We start from the raw sequence: 13,512 nt of genomic DNA, 5'->3' as shown, positions 1-13,512 counted from the left end.
ATGTCTTAACCGACTTGCCAAAACTATAGTTTGTTAACAAGAAATTTGTGGAGTGGTTGAAAAACAAGTTTTAATGACACCAACCTAATTGTATGTAAACTTCCGACTTCAACTGTATCTGTTTCATGTCTCAGGTAGCCCTCAAATGCCAGCATTGATAGAATGCAGTAATTTACTAATATTTGCCTTATTCTAATAATTCTCATGTGCTAACGTATTGTCAATGTCTTTGCCATGGTGAAACTTGGACTCCTGTGGATTTTATTTTTGTTAATTTAACTAGGCAAATCAGTTAACAACACATTCTTATTTACAATGAAGGCCTACCAAAAGGCAAAAGGCCTCCTGTGGGGACGGGGGCTGATATTAAAAATGTAAAATAATAGAAAAATATAGGACAAAACACTCATCACGACAAGAGAGTCACCACAACACAACATAAAGAGAGACCTAAGACAACAAAATAGCATGGCAGCAGCACATGACAACACAGCATATTAGCAATACAACATGACAACAACATGGTAGAAACACAACATGGCAGCAGCACATAACATGGAACAAACATTATTGGGCCCAGACAACAGCATAAAGTGTCACACCTGCTCCCGCTCCCCCTCTCTGGCGCTTGAGGTCACCAGGCTGCCCATCATTACGCACGTCTGTCCTCACAGAATGCAGACACCAATATTGGAAGCATCGGAGTTTTTTAGTTTTTTTGTTGGGGTTGGTGACGTTGGGTCCGGGTGCCGCTGCCGAAAGAACCGGAGTTGCCTTAGCTGGCTCGAAAGGTTTTCTTGCCTCAGTTGGCTCGGCAGCCTCCCATCCCACATCATGCCTCAACCAGCTCGTCGGGCTCCCACGCCTCAAGCCGGCTCATCAGGCTCGTCCTGGGGGGGGGGGGGGGGGGGGGTACTGTACCAGGCTGCCCATCATTACACATACCTGTCACCTTCGTTACACGCATCGGCGCTTCATTAGACTCACCTGTGCTCCTTCAAGTTTTGATTGCCTCCTTATATCTGTCTGTTCTTCTGTTTCATCCCGGTGTCAGCATTGATGTCGTTATTCCCCCCCCCCCTTTCCAGACACTGCCTGTGTTCTGTTTCATGTCCATTGTTTACACAGTTCACAGATATTTGAAGTTTATTTTTGATCAGCTCTGTCACAGAGCCTCTGTGTTGCATCTGTTTCTGGAGTCTGACCATTTAATGGTCATCAGAGAGAAAATATTCTCGACAAAGGCATTTGAGCCTGGCACACTGAGGACAAATGAGACAAACCATGAACATGCTGATTCAAGTTGGCTTTCCCTAGGTTTTGGAAAACTGCCACCCACTTCTCACTGGTGGATTTTGTGGCATCCTGTCTGGCTTTCTGTATTTCCTCCCGGCTAACACAACACTCTTCATAGAGTTGGTCCATACTGACTGTCTCTGTCATTTTGAGGGCAACCACCACCTGCTCCAGGTCAGTGAAGGAGAGCTCCTCATAGAGGCCAATCGGTTTCAGTTTCACCATTACATTTTCTGGTGAGAAATCAAACCACTTGTCAGTGTATGTAATGACAGTGTCATAGAACTTCACAAAGTCCTGTTGCTGCTTGGACCTTTGTGCTGACAATTGTTTGTCCACCAGCTGCTTGATCTGGTATCCAAAAAAGCTGTCCTGTTTCCACTGAAGCATCTTCATTTTGAACTTTTAGACTTCCTCATAAACATCTGTGACGCAGAGCGTTGTTTCCTCCAGCTTTTTGCGAGTTGGTCGAAAACACACCCAGTAGTTGTCGTTGTTGAGCTTAACAAGGCAGTCGGCGCCGTTGTAGCCGAGTCCCTGTGTAACCGTGTGGTACACATACGAGGCTTCACTTGCCGCGATTTTGTCATTTTCCTCAGTAGACGTCACGAAGAATGCACCGTATTGCTAGCACCTTTAGCTAGCGCGGCCTTCTCGTGCATTTCTGTGGATGCATGCTGAGTTAGGTAATTATCTCCTCCCCCCACACATGGCCAGTTGAGAATTCCCGACAGCATAAAGTACAGAAAGCTTTCGTCGACACACCTGTGGTGGAATTATTGGAATCAAAAGGAGAGACTTTTAAGATTTCTTCAAAACAATCCAACTTTATTATTTAATTACTGCAGTAATGGAGCTGGTCGGTAATCACCCCTGGAGGTGATCACTGAGAACTCAACGAGATGGTTTGAGCCACAGCATTCTATAGCAAAGTCCATCCTCCTTCAGTCTACATAACACACAACAGATGTATGGAATGGGTCACAAGGTTAAGATTTGTATGAAAGATACTTATAGTTATGTGTCAACAGTTTTCATTGTGTAGAGACCAGTGTCAGGCCCCCCAACTCCATACTGGAGCCATGTCTCCCTGGTACCGCATAGGACAGAAACATTAACTCATGCTCTGGAATGTGGTAATCCCAAAGACATCGTAAATCTCCTGTCAGTGTTGTCAGTTATAAGAACCATCTTTTCTGTTGCGTAAAACAACCATTGGATGAAATAAAAGTATTATAACATAGGCTTGTAATTTCCACCATACACCACTGACGGGTTTAACCCACATATTTTTTTGCTTCCTATTGTTGTTTGTAGCTGCACAGTACTTTCTTTTTTGCAGGTTTATCCATATTTCCTTGATATGCCATACCGAACGAACAACAACAGGAACTACATTGCAGGAATTGGCGCATTTACTCTTTACTGTGATTGGATGAATATACAGGACAAACCAATTTTAGCCTAATATCCCGGCTAACACGGGGCAGAAACATTATGTACAAAATAAATTACAAATAATGAGAAGAAAACACACACAATAGCATAATAGGTTAGAGGATCGTAAAACGGTAGCCACCTTCTCCGGCACCATTACCTAACTTAAGTAGTACTTTCAAGTATTTTACTTAAGTACTTTATACCACTGGCTAAAAGTTAATTTCTTTAAATATAGCAGACACAAAAGATTTTCAACATACCAGTTTTGGTGTAAACTTTCTAAAGAAATGCTGGTATAAATAGTACAATATTCAAAATAAAAGTACGTCAAATTATCCACTTAGTTTTTCAAAGGGGGTTGCAATGCTATAAAAAACAGCATGTTTTTTTTTAGCATGTCTTTGCAGGGGACTCTTATTTTGAAGAAAAAAATCCGTAATCGTGCTGACAGCATAATATCAAAGACAGTGCAGTATGAAGATGGGCTAAAACGACTTATTCAATAGAAATCCCCCTCAGACTTGTAGGCGATGTCATGGCGATGTTGCCTAGCTAAACTCATGTGTAGAAGAAACACGTAATCGGGTCTAACTGTCGCAGTGTTGCCATGTTCGTAGTATTCCTGCATTGGGATACTTTGAAAACGATGACGCGGATGTAAATGTATTGGTCGCGGGCTTTTGGGCTATTTCTATGTTGCACTGCGGCCACCAATGCATTTTTCTTAATATATACATATTTCACTGTGACCTGCTCCTGACTGTCAGGCAGTGAGACAAGGCAAGAAGGGCATTCTATGGCATCAAAAGGAACATAAAATTTAACATACCAATTAGGATCTGGCTAAAAATACTTGAATCAGATTGAGACTCTGCATGCAGAAATCTGCGAAAATATCCTCCGGTACAAAGTAGAACACCAAATAATGCATGCAGAGCAGAATTAGGCCGACACCCGCTAATGATCAAAATCCAGAAAAGAGCCGTTAAATTCTACAACCACTTGAAAGGAAGCGATTCCCAAACCTTCCATAACAAAGCCATCACCTACAGAGAGATGAACCTGGAGAAGAGTTCCCTAAGCAAGCTGGTCCTGGGGCTCTGTTCACAAACACACCCCACAGAGCCCCAGGACAGCAACACAATTAGACCCAACCAAATCATGAGAAAAAAATTATAATTACTTGATACATTGGAAAGAATTAACAAAAAAACAGAGCAAACTAGAATGCTATTTGGCTGGGTCACAAGGTTAAGAGAGTACACAGTGGCAGAATACCTGGCCACTGTGACTGACCCAAACCTAAGGAAAGCTTTGACTATGTACAGACTCAGTGAGCATAGCCTTGCTATTGAGAAAGGCCGCCGTAGGCAGACCTGGCTCTCAAGAGTAGACAGGCTATGTGCACACTGCCCACAAAATGAGGTGGAAACTGAGCTGCACTTCCTAACCTCCTGCCCAATGTATGACCATATTAGAGACACATATTTCCCTCAGATTACACAGATCCACAAAGAATTCGAAAACAAACCCGATTTTGATAAACTCCCATATCTACTGGGTGAAATACCATAGTGTGCCATCACAGCAGCAAGATTTGTGACCTGTTGCCACAGGAAAAGGTCAGCCAGTGAAGAACAAACACCATTGTAAATACAACCCATATTTATGCTTATTTATTTTTCCTTTTGTACTTTAACCATTTGTACATTGTTACAACACTGTATAAATACATAATATGACATTTGTAATGTCTTTATTCTTTTGGAACTTCTGTGAGTGTAATATTTACTGTTAATTTTTATTGTTTATTTCACTTTTGTATATTATCTACTTCACTTGCTTTGGCAATGTTAACACGTTTCCCATGCCAATAAAGCCACTTTAATTAAATTGAAATTAGTGAGCGAGTGGTGGAGAGGGGTGTGTGTGTGTGTGTGTGTTGAGAGTGCTCTACAGTTATTGGCTTGAGTCATGTGTGCTAGAGGAGAGAGAGCAGCAGTGCGAGTTGTGACAATTTTTTTTTACCAGTTGTAGGTAGGCTATTTAGATGGTCCTTATGGAGACACTTATTTACAAACCTTTTCCCATAAAGCATATAAAATACTCTAGAACTGAGACAAAACACGGAAAAATGACTTTGGGCGCACTAGAGCGCATTACATAAATCCACTGGTTTAAACTGTATTCTAATGTTGACTGCTTAATTGTATTAAACATTTAAACATTTAACTAGGCAAGTCAGTTAATTAAGAACAAATTCTGATTTACAATGATGGCCTACCAGGGAACAGTTGGTTAACTGCCTTGTTCAGGTGCAGAATGACAGATTTTTGCCTTGTCAACCTTTTGGTTACTGGCCCAACGCTCTAACCACTAGGCTATGCCACCGAGTGGCGGCTACTTGCCGCCTAGTCGTTGCTAACTAGTGGCTATCTGCCGCCTAGTGGCTGCCTGCCACTTAGGGCTACCTGCCACCTAGTGGCTACCTGCCACTACTGCACCTAGTGGCTACCTGCCACTACTGAGCCTAGTGGCTACCTACCTCTACTGCGCCTGGTGGCTACCTGCCGCTACTGCGTCTAGTGGCTACCTGCCGCTCAAAAAGAAAACGGTATAAAGGGAAGTGCTTTATGCATGCTAATTTCTTGAATCTCAGGGGCTGCCGTTGTGAATATTTGAAATGGAAGCTATGGAATTCCCTCGCGTGGTAATTTTTATGGGGAAAGTCCTCAATGAAACTGACATTAGGCTAAATGTCATGTGTCAACAGTTTTGGGGTCATCTTGCTGACATCTTGTCTAGGCTTCTGTAGACTATCTGAAATGAGATATAGGCCTATCAGGCTATCATTTATCAAAGCAAACTATGGTACCATTTTAATTTAATCATAAACCATCATAACAATCATAAATCATAGCCCTTAGCCGTAGTATATTGGCCATATATCAGTGCCTTATTGCTATTTTAAACTGGTTACCAACTTAATTAGATCAGTAAAAATACATGTTTTGATATACCCGTGGTATACAGCTGTCAGCCAATCAGCATTCAGGGCTCAAACCACCCAGTTTATAATTACAATAATAAACCTTGTTCGAGCCCTGGATGCTGATTGGCTGAAAGCCATGGTATATCAGACCATATACCACAGGTATGACAAAACATGACTTTTTACTGTTGTAATTACATTGGCAACCAGTTGATAATAGCAATAAGGCACCCCAGTGGGTTGTGGTATATGGCCAATATACCACGACTAACGGCTGTATCGAGGCACTCCGTGTTGCGTCATGCTAAGGACAGCCCCATCATGCATAAGAACATACCACCTTATGCCTTATCACTCAATCATAGCAGTGAAGCGAGTTAAATCGACATCCATTGATGGAAAATAATCTGGTGAGTTTAAAAACCTCTTAAGGATCAGACTCTTTTTTTCAATTTTTGCCTAAAATGACACACCCAAATCTAACTGCCTGTAGCTCAGGACCTGAAGCAAGGATATGCATATTCTTGATACCATTTGAAAGGAGACACTTTGAAGTTTGTGGAAATGTGAAAGTAATGTAGGATAATATAACACATTCGATCTGGTAAAAGAGAGTAAAAGATAATACAAACAAAAAAAGCATTTTCTATTTTTTCCCCCATCATCTTTGAAATGCAAGAGAAAGGACATAATATAATATTGCAGTTTAGGCACAATTTAGATTTTGGCCGCTAGATGGTAGTAGTGTGTGTGCAAAGTTTCAGATTGATCCAGTGAAGCATTGCAATACTGCACAGTATTTTGTATCTTGTTTCAAGTCTGCCCAAACTTGCCGAATTGGTCAATTGATACATTTTAGGGACATAACTATAGAGAACATACAAAAATGATATGGTAATACAAATTTTAAGTTTACACTCCCAGGAATGTCACACATGATGGATCATTAGCTTATACACTAACATTCACACATCTAGATGGCCGGGTTGGGTGGGTGTGTTACCAGAGACAGCAGGGGTTTAAACTGTAGAACCCAGTTCCTACATTTTAATATAAAAATAGATTTTATAAAACAAAACTATGCTACATTTTATCTCTGGGAACCTCAGGATGACAAATCTGACCAAGATTACTGAATTAAAAAAATAATAATAATAATTTCACCTTTATTTAACCAGGTAGGCAAGTTGAGAATAAGTTCTCAATACGACCTGGCCAAGATAAAGCAAAGCAGTTCGACACATACAACAACACAGAGTTACACATGGAGTAAAACAGAGAGATATACCTGCTGGAGCGCGTGCTACAGGTGGGTGCTGCTATGGTGACCGGCGAGCTGAGATAAGGGGGGACTTTACCTAGCAGGGTCTTGTAGATGACCTGGAGCCAGTGGGTTTGGCGACGAGTATGAAGCGTGGGCCAGCCAACGAGAGTGTACATGTCGCAGTGGTGGGTAGTATATGGGGCTTTGAGTAGGCTATTGAGTAGGGTGTTGGAGGCTATTTTGTAAATGACGTAAATCGCCGAAGTCGAGGATTGGTAGGATGGTCAGTTTTACAAGGGTATGTTTGGCAGCATGAGTGAAGGATGCTTTGTTGTGAAATAGGAAGCCAATTCTAGATGTAACTTTGGATTGGAGATGTTTGATGTGAGTCTGGAAGGAGAGTTTACAGTCTAACCAGACAGGTATTTGTAGTTGTCCACATATTTGTAGTTGTCCACATATTCTAAGTCAGAGCCGTCCAGAGTAGTGATGTTGGACAGGCGGGCAGGTGCAGGCAGCGATCGGTTGAAGAGCATGCATTTAGTTTTACTTGTATTTAAGAGCAATTGGAGGTCACGGAAGGAGAGTTGTATGGCATCGAAGCTCGCCTGGAGGGTTGTTAACACAGTGTCCAAAGAAGGGACAGAAGTATACAGAATGGGGTCGTCTGCGTAGAGGTGGATCAGAGACTCACCAGCAGCAAAAGCGATATCATTGATGTATACAGAGAAGAGAGTCGGTCCAAGAATTGAACCCTGTGGCACTCCCATAGAGTCTGTCAGAGGCCCGGACAACAGATCCTCCGATTTGACACACTGAACTCTATCAGAGAAGTAGTTAGTGAACCAGGCGAGGCAATCATTTGAGAAACCAAGGCTGTCGAGTCTGCTGATGAGGGTCAAAGCAAATCAAATCAAATCAAATGTATTTATATAGCCCTTCGTACATCAGCTGATATCTCAAAGTGCTGTACAGAAACCCAGCCTAAAACCCCAAACAGCAAGCAATGCAGGTGTAGAAGCACGGTGGCTAGGAAAAACTCCCTAGAAAGGCCAAAACCTAGGAAGAAACCTAGAGAGGAACCAGGCTATGTGGGGTGGCCAGTCCTCTTCTGGCTGTGCCGGGTGGAGATTATAACAGAACATGGCCAAGATGTTCAAATGTTCATAAATGATCAGCATGTTCGAATAATAAGAAGGCAGAACAGTTGAAACTGGAGCAGCAGCACGGCCAGGTGGACTGGGGACAGCAAGGAGTCATCATGTCAGGTAATCCTGGGGCATGGTCCTAGGGCTCAGGTCCTCCGAGAGAGAGAAGGAGAGAATTAGAGAACGCACACTTAGATTCACACAGGACACCGAATAGGACAGGAGAAGTACTCCAGATATAACAAACTGACCCTAGCCCCCCGACACATAAACTACTGCAGCATAAATACTGGAGGCTGAGACAGGAGGGGTCAGGAGACACTGTGGACCCATCCGAGGACACCCCCGGACAGGGCCAAACAGGAAGGATATAACCCCACACACTTTGCCAAACCACAGCCCCCACACCACTAGAGGGATATCTTCAACCACCAACTTACCATCCTGAGAAAGGGCCGAGTATAGCCCACAAAGATCTCCGCCATGGCACAACCCAAGGGGGGGGGGGCGCCAACCCAGACAGGATGACCACATCAGTGAATCAACCCACTCAGGTGACGCACCCCTTCCAGGGACGGCATGAGAGAGCCCCAGTAAGCCAGTGACTCAGCCCCCGTAATAGGGTTAGAGGCAGAGAATCCCAGTGGAAAGAGGGGAACCAGCCAGGCAGAGACAGCAAGGGCGGTTCGTTGCTCCAGAGCCTTTCCGTTCACCTTCCCACTCCTGGGCCAGACTACACTCAATCATATGACCCACTGAAGAGATGAGTCTTCAGTAAAGACTTAAAGGTTGAGACCGAGTTTGCGTCTCTGACATGGGTAGGCAGACCGTTCCATAAAAATGGAGCTCTATAGGAGAAAGCCCTGCCTCCAGCTGTTTGCTTAGAAATTCTAGGGACAATTAGGAGGCCTGCGTCTTGTGACCGTAGCGTACGTGTAGGTATGTACGGCAGGACCAAATCAGAGAGATAGGTAGGAGCAAGCCCATGTAATGCTTTGTAGGTTAGCAGTAAAACCTTGAAATCAGCCCTTGCTTTGACAGGAAGCCAGTGTAGAGAGGCTAGCACTGGAGTAATATGATCACATTTGTTGGTTCTAGTCAGGATTCTAGCAGCCGTATTTAGCACCAACTGAAGTTTATTTAGTGCTTTATCTGGGTAGCCGGAAAGTAGAGCATTGCAGTAGTCTAACCTAGAAGTGACAAAAGCATGGATGAATTTTTCTGCATCATTTTTGGACAGAAAGTTTCAGATTTTTGCAATGTTACGTAGAAGGAAAAAAGCTGTCCTTGAAATGGTCTTGATATGTTCTTCAAAAGAGAGATCAGGGTCCAGAGTAACGCCGAGGTCCTTCACAGTTTTATTTGAGACGACTGTACTACCAGTAAGATTAATTGTCAGATTCAACAGAAGATCACTTTGTTTCTTGGGACCTAGAACAAGCATCTCTGTTTTGTCCGAGTTTAAAAGTGGAAAGTTTGCAGCCATCCACTTCCTTATGTCTGAAACATATGCTTCTAGCAAGGGCAATTTTGGGGCTTCACCATGTTTCATTGAAATGTACAGCTGTGTGTCATCCGCATAGCAGTGAAAGTTAACATTATGTTTTCGAATAACATCCCCAAGAGGTCAAATATATAGTGAAAACAATAGTGGTCCTAAAACGGAACCTTGAGGAACACCGAAATTTACAGTTGATTTGTCAGAGGACAAACCATTCACAGAGACAAACTGATATCTTTCCGACAGATAAGATCTAAACCAGGCCAGAACTTGTCCGTGTAGACCAATTTGGGTTTCCAATCTCTCCAAAAGAATGTGGTGATCGATGATATCAAAAGCAGCACTAAGGTCTAGGAGCACGAGGACAGATGCAGAGCCTCGGTCCGATGCCATTAAAATGTAATTTACCACCTTCACAAGTGCCGTCTCAGTGCTATGATGGGGTCTAAAACCAGACTGAAGCATTTCGTATACATTGTTTGTCTTCTGGAAGGCAGTAAGTTGCAACAGCCTTTTCTAAAAATGTTGAGAGGAATGGAAGATTCGATATAGGCCGATAGTTTTTATATTTTCTGGATCAAGGTTTGGCTTTTTCAAGAGAGGCTTTATTACTGCCACTTTTAGAGAGTTTGGTACACATCCGGTGGATAGAGAGCCGTTTATTATGTTCAACATAGGAGGGCCAAGCACAGGAAGCAGCTCTTTCAGTAGTTTAGTTGGAATAGGGTCCAGTATGCAGCTTGAAGGTTTAGAGGCCATGATTATTTTCATCATTGTGTCAAGAGATATATTACTAAAACACTTGAGCGTCTCTCTTGATCCTAGGTCCTGGGAGAGTTGTGCAGACTCAGGACAACTGAGCTTTGAATGAATACGCAGATTTAAAGAGGAGTCCGTAATTTGCTTTCTAATAATCATAATCTTTTCCTCAAAGAAGTTCATGAATTTATCACTGCTAAAGTGAAAGTCATCCTCTCTTGGGGAATGCTGCTTTTTAGTTAGCTTTGCAACAGTATCAAAAAGGAATTTCGGATTGTTCTTATTTTCCTCAATTCAGTTTGAAAAATAGGATGATCGAGCAGCAGTAAGGGCTCTTCGGTACTGCACGGTACTGTCTTTCCAAGCTAGTCGGAAGACTTCCAGTTTGGTGTGGCGCCATTTCCGTTCCAATTTTCTGGAAGCTTGCTTCAGAGCTCGGGTGTTTTCTGTGTACCAGGGAGCTAGTTTCTTATGAGAAATGTTTTTAGGGGTGCAACTGCATCTAGGGTATTGCGCAAGGTTAAATTGAGTTCCTCAGTTAGGTGGTTAACTGATTTTTGTCCTCTGGCGTCCTTGGGTAGACAGAGGGAATCTGGAAGGACATCAAGGAATCTTTGTGTAGTCTGTGAATTTATAGCATGACTTTTGATGTTCCTTGGTTGGGGTCTGAGCAGATTATTTGTTGCAATTGCAAACGTAATAAAATGGTGGTCCGATAGTCCAGGATTATGAGGAAAAACATTAAGATCCACAACATTTATTCCATGGGACAAAACCAGGATTCAGACATGGCTAGAACATCCGGGTTGACAGAGTGTGCTAAAGCAGTGAATATAACAAACTTAGGGAGGAGGCTTCTAATGTTAACATGCATGAAACCAAGACTATTAAGGTTACAGAAGTCATCAAAAGAGAGCGCCTGGGGAATAGGACTGGAGCTAGGCACTGCAGGGCCTGGATTCACCTCTACATCACCAGAGGAACAGAGGAGGAATAGGATAAGGGTACGGCTAAAAACTATGAGAATTGGTCGTCTAGAACGTCTGGAACAGAGAGTAAAAGGAGGTTTCTGGGGGCGATAAAATAGCTTCAAGGTACAATGTACAGACAAAGGTATGGTAGGATATGAATACAGTGGAGGTAAACCTAGGTATTGAGTGTTGATGAGATAGATATTGTCTCTAGAAACATCATTGAAACCAGGCGATGTCATCGCATGTGTGGGTGGTGGAACTGAAAGGTTGGATAAGGTATAGTGAGCAGGGCTAGAGGCTCTACAGTGAAAGAAGCCAATAAACACTAACCAGAACAGCAAAGGAAACGGCATATTGACATGAAGGAGAGGCATGCTTAGTCGAGTGATCATAAGGGTCCAGTGAGTAGTGAGGTTAGTTGGGGTCACGACGATTCAGACAGCTAGACGGGCCATCGGTAGCAAGCTAGCATATGATGGAGGTCTGTTTTTAGCCACCTCGTGTGTTTCTGTCGGTAGATTAGTGGGGTTCCGTGTGGTAGAGGGGATCAATCCAATTGGCAAAATAGATATAGTTATAGTGACCCAAGAAAAATTGTCCGGTAGACCTATTCAGATAGCAGCCGATAAGACAGCTAACAATTAGCGGGCCTCAGATGGGCGTTCAGGTAACGTCGTGACAGAGGGGCCAGTTGGATAACTCCCTCAGGCAGATAACGTCTGTAGTCCAGTTGTGAAGGCCAGGTGGGGCTCCGCATTGGCAGTAAAACGGGTCCGGATAGGTGATTGTAGCCCAGGAGTGGCTGATGGAACTCTTCAGCTGGCTAGCTCCGGAATAATTGATGTTTGCTCCGGGTTTGACGTAAGCCAATAGTCAAACGGATAGCAGCTAGCTAGCTGTGAGATTCAGGTGTAAATGTCCAGAGCTTTCGGTTGAAATCCGGGGATATGGAGAGAAAAATAGGTCCGGTATGTTCTGGTCTGAGTCACGTTGTACAAAACTGCAGATATATTTTCGAGCTAAAGGATAGCTGATGACCACAAACTGTGGTTAGCTGAATACTAACATTAGCCAGTAAACTGGTTAGCTTCTGGCTAGCTTCTGGTTAGCTTCTGGTTAGCTTCTGGCTAGCTTCTATTGTAGATTTCAGATTTGAGGTAAATAATATTTTTTTTTTTAAATTGGTGAGGCAGGTTGCAGGAGAATGTTTTGAAGTTGAGTTTTTGGAAAATAAAATATATAAAAGATATGCGAAGAAAGGTGTAAATATATATATATACGGGACACGACAAGACGAGGACAAAGGACGTCTGACTGCTATGCCATCTTGGGCTTAGCTCATAGTAAGTGTAAGTACATTATTTTGTTTCGGAGGTGAATGTATCAAACCAGTTCCGTGATAAAAGTTTTTTGTTGTTGTGCACTCTCCTCAAACAATAGCATGGCATTTTTTCACTGTAATAGCCACTGTAAAATGGACAGTGCAGTTTGATTAACAATCATTTACATTTCTGCCCATATAAGACATGTCTATGTCCTAGAAAGTTGCTGTTACTTACAACATCATTCTAGTCACATTACCACCCATTAGCGCATCAGCCGTCCGGGTATAGGGACAGCGATCCTGTAGAGGTTTTAATATGGGAGAGTGATCATTTCCCTTGTCACATATTCAAATTCCTTTATTACATCATGTCATAGCTTGCAATAAGTATTATTTTGAGGAAACCCAAATTTTGCTTCTAAAGTTGTTACAAGTTACCATAGTAACTATGATATTCCTTCTTAAATTGCTCAATAACGTTATGGAAAAAGGGTTTATTGTATACATATGGCAACTCCTCTTGCTGTGAAAAATAATAATAATTGGGCTAGTTTCAGGCCTTTTGTGCGGGTTTTGAGTGGTCATTGTGCACTACATTTTGTGCAGAACCTGGCAACCCTGAACGGTAGTCTCGCGCGGAACAGCGCATGATCAAGCCTTCAAATCAACCGCACTACTTTGACATAACGACATAATATTCTGTTGCTAGGATAGGGGTGTGTTAAACTCATTCCGCGGAGGGCGGGGTGTCTGCGGGTTTTTGGTTTTTCTTTTCAATGAAGACCTAGACAACCCGGTGAGGGGAGTAAATTCA

The sequence above is a fragment of the Oncorhynchus kisutch genome, linkage group LG17 (genome assembly GCF_002021735.2).
Source record: "Oncorhynchus kisutch isolate 150728-3 linkage group LG17, Okis_V2, whole genome shotgun sequence".
NCBI lineage: Eukaryota > Metazoa > Chordata > Actinopteri > Salmoniformes > Salmonidae > Oncorhynchus > Oncorhynchus kisutch.
The sequence above is the reverse complement of the archived record's forward strand: the minus strand, read 5'-3'. Positions refer to the sequence as shown.